We start from the raw sequence: 10,660 nt of genomic DNA on the forward strand, positions 1-10,660 counted from the left end.
TGAGCACAGCCGGTAACAGGAACATGGCAAGGCCACGTGCGGTTTGGCTTGCTATCGTGGAATGGCGTCTGTCACCTTCAGCTGCCGCGCATGGCCAGTCATGTTCCAGCGTACCGGACGTGTTCACACGGACGTCACCCTTGCCAGTCGTGTTCCAGCGTACCGGACGCGTTCACACGGACGTCACCCTTGCCAGTCGTGTTCCAGCGTACCGGACGCGTTCACACGGACGTCACCCTTGCCGGTCGTGTTCCAGCGTATCGGACGTGTTCACACGGACGTCACCCTTGCCAGTCGTGTTCCAGCGCACCGGACGTGTTCACACGGACGTCACCCTTGCCGGTCGTGTTCCAGCGTACCGGACGTGTTCACACGGACGTCACCCTTGCCAGTCGTGTTCCAGCGTACCGGACGTGTTCACACGGACGTCTCCCTTGTCAGTCATGTTCCAGCGTACCGGACGTGTTCACACGGACGTCACCCTTGCCAGTCATGTTCCAGCGTACCGGACGTGTTCACACGGACGTCACCCTTGCCAGTCATGTTCCAGCGTACCGGACGTATTCACACGGACGTCACCCTTCCAGCCGCGCTCTTCATGCAACGGCATGTTGTTGACGCTCCGTATACGTTAGAAGTCGGCGACGCTAGCGCTTTTTGCTGAAGGCATACACACGATACCAGTTATTCAAGGTGCATTGTTTAATCGCTCTAATACGCTCCTGAGGAATCCGGGTGGAACTGATAAAAACAGGGTATTACTAACGGGCTGAGTCAGACCAATTACACGGGCAGTAATGATCTACTTGGAAACACAGGAATCTCATATTCATCGCTTATGCTGCTGGGAGGAGCCGGCATGCCGAAATGTGTTTTTTTTTAAAAGTTGCCTGCCGTGTTTTACATATGTGTGTACGTATATATATGCGCATGTTTTATGGCATGACATCTTCATGGTAGCTAGCCCTTCACTCGAGGGCGTTTAATCAGTCCCCAACGGTTAGACTGGTTCACGGAGGTGTCCGTCTCCGTTTCCGTTCCACTCCGTCCCTCCTCCATTTCCAAGCGCTGTGTGCGGTGGCGGACACGCCTCAGAACGCGAGTCTCCAGCCACTAGACCCCTTTCACGATGCTGTGCTATACAGCAATACCAGAGCTGTTTTGCATAACGTGGTGCAGCCCAGCTCTCTCCTTGCACAACCCATGGCGTACACGCCCAACAAGCCACATCGCCGAAGCTGCAACATTGAAGAGTAAATAATTTGTGCCACGCCCCCCCCCCCCACAGTCTTCCATGTGACATGGTGATACCTCATGGCTGCAGTTGCATGCATGCGTGGTCGCAGCGCGTCTCTGAGATTAGGAAACAAACCAAGGTTGGTGGTCAAAATGAGACTTGGAGGGGAGACAATCAGATCTGAAAATGGTGTTTAGGATCAGGAAACGTAAAAACGCACATTCTTTCGGTAAAATGTGTGGGAATTGCATTTTTTAAAGACTAGAGCCACATGAATGACTGCAAACATGCTGCTAAATCCTATGCAATATCCTATGCCGAATCCAATAAATGTATATGCTAAATGCGTTAAGGCTTGATGCAACGGTGCTCAGAGCTGGACAGGCGCGAGTCTGATATTAAGTTCTGCTCTGTTAAGGCGTGGCGTCACTCTGATCAGAGCTGGACAGGCACGGGTCTGATATGATGTTCTGCTCTGTTAAGGCGTGACGTCACTCTGCCCAGAGATGGACGGGCACGGGTCTGATATGATGTTCTGCTCCGTTAAGGCGTGACGTCACTCTGCCCAGAGATGGACGGGCACGGGTCTGATATGATGTTCTGCTCTGTTAAGGCGTGACGTCACTCTGCCCAGAGATGGACGGGCACGGGTCTGATATGATGTTCTGCTCCGTTAAGGCGTGACGTCACTCCTGCCCAGAGATGGACGGGGCACGGGTCTGATGTGATGTTCTGCTCTGTTAAGGCGTGACGTCACTCTGCCCAGAGATGGACGGGCACGGGTCTGATATGATGTTCTGCTCTGTTAAGGCGTGACGTCACTCCGCCCAGAGATGGACAGGCACGGGTCTGATATGATGTTCTGCTCTGTTAAGGCGTGACATCACTCTGATCAGAGCTGGACAGGCGCGGGTCTGATAGGACGCTCTGCTCTGTTAAGGCGTGACGTCACTCTGATCAGAGCTGGACAGGCGCGGGTCTGATATGATGTTCTGCTCTGTTAAGGCGTGACGTCACTCTGCCCAGAGATGGACAGGCACGTGTCTGATATGATGTTCTGCTCTGTTAAGGCGTGACGTCAGTCTGCCCAGAGATGGACGGGCACGGGTCCGATATCTCTGCCGCACCAGAGTAGAGCAGGTGTCGAACGGGCCATTCTGAAATCCAAACATTCTCAGACGCTCCCGAAAACAAGCCTTTGTGGTCAAAACGATGACAAATTCTGTCCTGAGGTGGTTTGAATGCGCAACCCGTCTGAAATGGTGCGATATAACTTACGTTTATGTATCTCAAATGCACCCTCTTTAAATTCAATCGTTGTATTTCAAAACGGCTTGGGTTGATGCCACTAATGCCTTTTTATTATTTGTTATGATGGACTGGTGACCTGGTATCTTATATTTTATATTGCGAATAGCGTGATGCCGTTGAATCTCACTTACAGCAGTAAGATGGGCAGTTTTGCGACCCACCTGGGTAAAATGTGGCTGTAATAAACGTAAACGCAAGCCGTCTGCGCCGGTTTCAGCACGGCCCACTGACCTGTATGCTAAAGGGACTGGAACTGCATGTTTTCAGCTGAATGCACAGAAAGTTGCTTCAAATTCATCTCATTCAGCTGGTGTCTCTTTTAAGCAAGAGTTTGCTTTCCGCAGTAATGATTCTGTAGGGTTCTGGCCTTAGAATGAGCACTGTGTGAGACGAGTACACAACGGCTGTATCGATGATCTTGTACAACGTGCTTTGATAAACATGGATGGATTGGACCCAATGCCATTTGACATAGTGATACCTCACTGATGAACCTAGCATAAATGCATGACTAAGCATAACTCCCAATGACTTACCAAGTGCCGAGCATTCTTTACCGCTAGACAGCTTATGATTTCAAGGTCAGCTTAGATCTCTGCCTGTGTAGCATTGTGCCACTGGGGCTTTACGACGCACTCAGCTGCCGAGGTCTGATAGCGTTGCCATCCTCTCACTCTGACAGGAAGGGCTGGAATCCCAGGGTCTTGGGTTTGCAAATGCATATATTTTCGTAGACTTAGAGCGACAGCTGCCGACTATTTATCAACCACATATCTGCACACCTTGAACAAACCCTGATTTTGCTGATGGCTCTTGCTCTCCTGATGAAACATCGGCCTCTTGGCCTGTTTAAATACGCCCAAAACGCAGCTATAGCGCCAGCTGTGGCGAAAAACCAACACAATGTCAGCGCTGATGATTCTAACAGAGTTTGCCCCGCACCACTACACCTGAAGAGTACGGGAAGAAGGGCAGAGTAAACAGAGATTTCCCCGGTATTCTATCGACAGACTCTGAGGCCAAGCGGGTACTCGTTCGGGCCCGACACCCACTGGCTAGGGCGGTGGCGGGGTGGGTACTCAGCCGCGAAGGCCGTGCAGGCAGTACCAGGCCGGCAAAGGTGGCGGCAGGCGGAAGCTAGTGGAGACCACTCGGGCGTGTTCGCCGCCAGCTTACGTACTCACGCGTCACCATTTGTCACGACACATGAAGAAGCCCGCCTGCGCTGATGTGGTGGGATGATCAGCGCCAGTCTCAGCCTGAACCCTTTAGCGCACTCATCATCGTGTCACCATCAACTTGTCAGACAAGACAATCTTGATTTCGAGTGGTGTCGTGCGATTTGTTTACTTGTTTTACTTTTAAGAGCTTCCCTATTTTTTGTATGTTTGCTTGTCTTCTACTCGCGCCTCGCGGTTCAAAAAGCTGAGATATTCCAGGAATCCTGATGGTGTCCACCCAACAACGATGCTTTGATAGTTCATTTGCTGCGTATCAGGGTCATAACAGGGCGGCCGTAGTCACATATTTCCAAGCACGACATCTGCCCTTTTCCCATAATAACCACACCCAACGAACCATCGCCGACGATGACCACACGCGCGCAAATGCCGTCTGCCTAAACCGAAGTTGTGACCCGTTTCTGCGACTGCTACCGGTTTGTAGGAAGGCATTACATCTTAATGGAAGCAATTCAGTCTATGTCTGTCTTAATGGAAAGTAGAGACTGATATATCAGCAGCGCCAGGCCCTCTGTCACGACCATATCATATCTGCAGACGCACACAACATACGACACACGACACGGCGGTCCCAGGATTGACCGCGGCGAAGTGTAACGTCTGTGACTGCGCTGGTGCGCTTGCGGCGCGCGGAAACGGAGCCGCCCGTATCCTGATAACGAGCTCTCTGTGGCGCCGACTGGACGCGCATCGTTCCCGGCTTTGGTGCTCGAGTGATGTGAGAGGAACTGGGATCCACCAAACTGACTTATTGCCATGACTGGTGGTCACAGACCGCGCAGGCGTCGCCAGAGACCCATGTGCGTAGACCATCCTGGGGGTCTTAAATGGCTCACTCAATTGTGGATTGTGGGGGGGGGGGGGAGCGGTAGCCATTTTTGATTATTTCTTTCCAGTCAACACCCATGAGGCTCATATAAGATTATCGGAAACTTAGGGGGCTCAGCCCCATTGGTCCTCTCCCCCTCAGTTCCTGCGCCCCTTGTAGGTACATACACCACGCACACTTCAACATAGGGTGTCCCTCGGTGTGGCACAGCCGCCCGGTCAGATGACCACACGTCCCAGCCTCGCCGGCCTACACCACGCGCTCCGGCGCCCGCGCCCACTAATTGGCCCATGAACGCATAGCGTGAGGTGTTTTCCTGGAGCTTACTGTCGCGGCCGCCAGCTGGCAGCATCGTCGGCCGTAGCCCGGGGCGATGCCGAGCGTGGTGGCCACCTGTCCACCGCACGAGCTGTCTGGCCGGCGTAGTGCAGTGTGCCGGCGTCTGCCGCCCGAGCCGCGAGTGACCTGCCGTCTGGAGGCGCGCGCGCGTGGTCCGTTAGCTCTCCGGTATCGTCGGCGGCGTTGGTGACGCGCAGCGTTGGCCGGCGCACCAGACGGCAGTGATGCCCTCGCACAGCTACAAGGTTAATGTAAGTGGCAGTTTTTGCTCTGTGAGATGGGATCTGTGCTGACCTTGTCGCTATGGCCAAGGTTGTCGATCGCTGACAATTCTGATCAGGAGCCAGTCGGTTAGGTCACAGACTGACCAAGTGTCTTTCTCTGTGTCGACAACCGGATGACGCTGGAATCCGTGCGGGCTGCGCTATGATGTTTCGTTGCATCGAATGAAACGCTGTTATAATATGGGTCAGTGAATTTTAGTTAAGTCGTGGCACAGTCGTGGCACGTGGCAATAGGCACACACCCGTTATGTTTGCTCTGCCTGTCCTCGCTTACTCTAAGTATGAGTAGGTCGTTTTTAGACTTTGGTTTTTCATACCGACTCAAGCATCATTTATGTATTATTTCAGTTTTAGCTGCCTTGCTTTGATATGGGGCTGCTAAAACTGAACACAGCCGCGCTATTTATTTAAGGGGTAATCTCGGAAGTTCTAAGAAAATACTGTCTCTCTGGGCCGAATTTTTTTGGCATCAGTTCAGTTGTTGACTTGTTCATCACTTATGTTGTCATATCTCACTCTCTGAACGTATTGCAATGTTGCCACAGTTGTCATTAATATATTAGCTATTTAAGGATGCCGTAAATTTAACGGGATTCGGGCCACCAAACAGGTTTTTTTAAATCCTACTGTCCCTGATACAAGCTGGAAACCCGGCTCCAAGATTGCATTTTGTCAACCGCAATAAATCCCCGAACACCTAAAATATTATCCCTTTTGCGCATTGTGTTCGGCCGCTATGCATGACTTTAAGCGCTACCACATTTGAAGTAGCGCTGCCGAATACTCTGCTTTTAAAAGCCCCATGCCATGGTCAAGACCTAACGGAGTTTTTGCAGAGTGAAAGTAAAAAGCATGCCAAAATGAAGCATAGCAAAACAGTCAGGACGGTATGCTGTAGCTTACCATGTATTTAACACAAAAACGATTGGTCAGTAGCTGAGTTGTCCGAAGTTAAATCAACTAAAACGAATGTTAATTTGGCGATCACTATCCCTATTCACCAGCGAAGTTATCTTCAGCGACGCAGTGCAGAGCTCAATAACCGAGCTACGTCGATGCTACAGAAACTGGTCCGGGTCGAAGACATGCTCAGATCAAGGCACTGAGTCGTCAGTCCACAACAGGTTCAGCGATGTGAACTCTGTACAGGAACCGATGCAGGATCCAATGCTCCTGACTTCTGAGGCGACTAGTTTTTGAGCAGCGTTTTTTGTCGCCATAACTCCACCTCGCTGCCGCGGTGGAGCGGCTACTGAGAGTGGCTACCTGCTGGTAGTCGCCGTCAGTTCAGTAATGCCACAGCCTCCTGGCTGACCTGACCGGCTGCATATCTGCCATACTCCTCTGGACAAAGCTCTTGCCCATGTGCGAGCCTGTGCGCACATTTTCCCCATGTGCGGCACATACCACGTGCGCATATGTTGCCTCGAGACGGTTACTGTCGCCTGACCTCACTGGATCGGAGTTGACCTGAGCGGCCCCGCTGCGGCTTCGGCTCGGCTCAGACGGCGGCCGACCTCGCGCCCCCAGCGCGGTGCACGTGACGGGCAGACCAGACTGCAGACTCCGCCGCCGATCATCGACCTCTAACCCCGTGTCACGGCGTGGGAAGGTGGAACAGTCAAGGACGTTCCGCCGCCTGCAGTTCGCAGCGAGTCAACATGATTGAACACTGCTCTGCTCTCTTCCGCGGTGGCGGTCTGAGAATCCACTACATAACCGACAAGCCAAATTTTGCAGTTTTCTAGTCAACTGAGGCAGCACTTAGGATCCCCTTTCAACAGCGGCTACCAGCAATTAAGTCATATTTATACCACCTGACCTTACTCTCAAACGAGGCACGGCCGTACTAAACGCAGTTTATCTGGGTACATTCTAACCCGGTGAAGCGTTATGAATTTTGCGAGCTGTTCCCAAACATCCATTTAGCGACTGGCTATTTAAGATGATTATAACGTCCAGGACTCTTTCTTTGACTGACTTATTTCTCCGTTTGGGTCGTTTGCCCATCTGTCGTGTTAGTTGTACCATGGTCACTTGCATTAGGTCTGACCACATCTGGGTGACATGTGATGTTTGCGCTCTGCCAGAGGCGGACCCAGGAGCGATGATATTATGAGCTGTGGGGCACGTAGTTCTCCACTCGGGCCAGGCTAAGTGACCAACGGTAATACAACGCTATCTTACTCGTGGGGACTATGGAGAGCTTCCAATAATAAAATACATGCTGCTGACATCGCAAACATACACAATTAACAAAATCACATGTGTAAAGGTGACGCAAGACAAATATATCAAGAGTTCTGTATATGTGAAATTGTGTTGTGCTTAACTGTAGGTGACTATGGGGTTCTTCTCTTTTGACCCCTGGTGTCATATTCATTTGCAACGATCATCTTCCAGCTGTATTTATCGCTACGCACAAGGACGGAGTGTTGCAGCATGGATGGTAGGCAACTATTTGAACTCAACTCTTTATGGCCATTGTAGTGTCTATGCTCAAACGATTTGATATTCATTTCAGCACAACTTTGCTTGAGTCAATAAATATGATAGGTGCAGGGTGAGATTAAATGAAAGATAGCGTCATAAAGCCTGCTCATATTGCTGATTTAAGCGAACCGACGCATTTGGACAGAGGGCACTGAGTGGTAATACAATTAAACTGTTAGTTGCTATTCCATGCAGCTCGCACATCTACCATTGGCAAAAACAACTGTGTTCGTACGAATTCTTCGGCATTGTAAGCAAAGCATCAATTTTGGGATCCTCGTTGGCATTTCGATAAAACAACCTGGCAACTTGAGACTTGTATTCCTTTTCTGAACACACCTAAACACGCTACTAGTGTTTTCCAAGCCGTTTGGTTAGATACAATTCTGACATTTTACCGTGTTTAGTACTTTTAGCCACCCCAGACAAAGTGACATGAGCAGGTTGACTAAGTATCGAATGCACTCCGCTTTTTTGACATTTCTGCCGCTATCACTAGCACCATACTCTGCTAAGAGTATCTTGCAATGCTCCAAATAAATGCTCCAATTCATTTCTTTTGATGGCGTGTCGGTGAGTTTACATTTCATGATGCCACCGAAAGCGTTATGTTATGGCATTTTTTCGCTACCTACTTTTCGTCCCGCGTGAGCTAATGATGTCATTTTCAACACCCGTATAATCGAAACGGTAGTTAACACTCCGCTGCGAAGTTTGAGCCACCGGTCGACAAAACCACTCCAGTGCACTTGAGGATTCCGGTGGAGTAGCCTTGGACACGTATGGAACGCAACGGTTCGGTCGCGCCTGAACTACCCCTACGTTACGAGTGTGCATTAGTCGTGTTGTCGCTGCCTGTGCCTGCACCGGGACACGGTCGAGGGCGTCACTGACGGATAGTGACAGGCAAAACGTCCACGGCCGCGTGGAAAGCTCCTCCACTTGGCCACGGAAGCAGGTCGTCCGGAGAGATTCAATGAGCTCGCTTTCAATGATTAGTTACGTTAGGTGGTCCAAAGGAATGGACGGTGTCAAAGGAGAAAGCAGGACTAACATATAAGCCCTGGGCGAATCTCTTGGTACCGAAGTAGTGAGATACTGCGCATGGCGTTACATAAAGTCGTGTACTTAATAGCAGCAGCACTAAGTATTTGTACAACCGCGTGAATTTGCTTGATAATAACCACTTTTAAGCTTTGTTGAGGAAAAAGATGAGAGGAACCCGTCCAACCAAATATACAACCACGTTCCCCGAAACTCGTCCCCGATATATCGCAATGCATCCGCAGTTCATCACAATCTAAACATAATTCCTTTTTCCTATCTTGCTGCGCTAAATGCTGCGCACATTGCTAACATTGGCTGCTTGAAGGCAGCCAATTACAATTTTAAGCATCCAAATCACATAACTCTGATGTTATCACATCCAGCGCTACCTCCATATAACTCTTGCATTCCATGCATTTTAGCAAGAACCACGTAGGTTCAGCTCTCCTATTCAGCTTGGTTCCAATTTTTAAAGCGAGTAATACAGCAGCCATCAGCTCCACGAACGTAAAACGATCTAGGGACGAGACACTTTCGACCAGGTCGGCAGCGCGTGTCCGTTCACGGTCGTGCCCGATGTAAATAGCTCCTTCTATGGCGAGGGAAACACAGCAGGACACGTGAGAAGTGGTCTTTTGCTTTCACACGGCGGGATCATTCACCCTGTACAGACACCACAAATTGGAGAACAAATATTCAGGCTTCTTTGGAAAACAGAAAAAGTATATCGCAGCACACCATTCTTGTGGCTAGCTTTCAGAAAGCGGTAGATAGGAGGCAATGAGACACATGTGAATTATTTTGAATGCCCTTCTTGCACTCTCTGTGCACACGAGCAAAACTTTATGAAGACCGGTCTGGGTCCATGCTTGGAAAGAAACCTGGTCTTGACCCAAAATCAAATTGCGATTTGCCTTTTGACCGGCTTATTTTCAGTTTTTACAAAGATCTGATCAACAATTTGTGCAAATCTGCGTTTTTATTTTGTTCGAGAGGCATACATTTGTGGACCAAGTACCTTACGAGCCCCTCACCTAAGGTAGCTGGGGTGCTGGACCGCAGCCCCCCCCCCCCCCCGCCCCCAGTTCCTCTCCGCTGTCCGGAAATCCTGATAGCGGGTCCGCGCCGTAGATCACAACTGTGATAGATACGTTCGTGTGCTGCACTCGGGTTATTGGCGCTACCCAGCTCTGTAGCGCGTACAGTCTCTGGCCGGAGCTCTGGAGTAGGCGATGGCTGAAAACCTCCCAGTCACGGGCAGTCCTCCCAGTCTCTGCTGTTCTCTTGAGCTCGTCACACCGATAGTGCGTAATGAGTCCACGCTCAGCTGACCACAGCCACGAGCGGCCCCGGAGGCGGGAGCTGGCGGCACGCGGTGTGAGGGTGTGTGTGTGTGACGGGGAGCTGCCGACCGCGCGCGGGATGTGGAGGGGAGCGGCGTGGCGACGGGCACTCGGTGAAATGGGACAGCCGGCCACGGCGTTGGAGCCTGCTACATGGCCCGAATCTAGAGCAATGTTTGGAAGTTAAGGTTCTCACGACGACATCTACATGCCGGGTGGAAATCAGCTCACTTGGATTAGTTCACTTTCTATTTGAGCGAACAAGAATGCGTCTTCAGTGAGTCGATTTCCCTCATGAGGACAAAATAACACTGTAAGTAACAGCTTCCGCGCCAGCAATCTTCACCACTTAGTTCGCCCGAACTGATGACAAAGGCGTTTTGACCGACACACGCCAGCCGGCAGCCTCTGGCGCCTGCTCGCGTTCCCCGTTCCTGGGGCTTGGCCTCAGACTCTGCGCCGGCGCCGTACCACTGAGGGCGACGCCCGACTGACGCGCCTGCACCCCTCTGGCAGGACCCAGTGCAGACGATGAG

This window comes from Pollicipes pollicipes, unplaced genomic scaffold (genome assembly GCF_011947565.3).
Source record: "Pollicipes pollicipes isolate AB1234 unplaced genomic scaffold, Ppol_2.1 Scaffold_4740;HRSCAF=5597_pilon_pilon_pilon, whole genome shotgun sequence".
NCBI classification, from domain to species: Eukaryota; Metazoa; Arthropoda; class Thecostraca; order Pollicipedomorpha; family Pollicipedidae; genus Pollicipes; species Pollicipes pollicipes.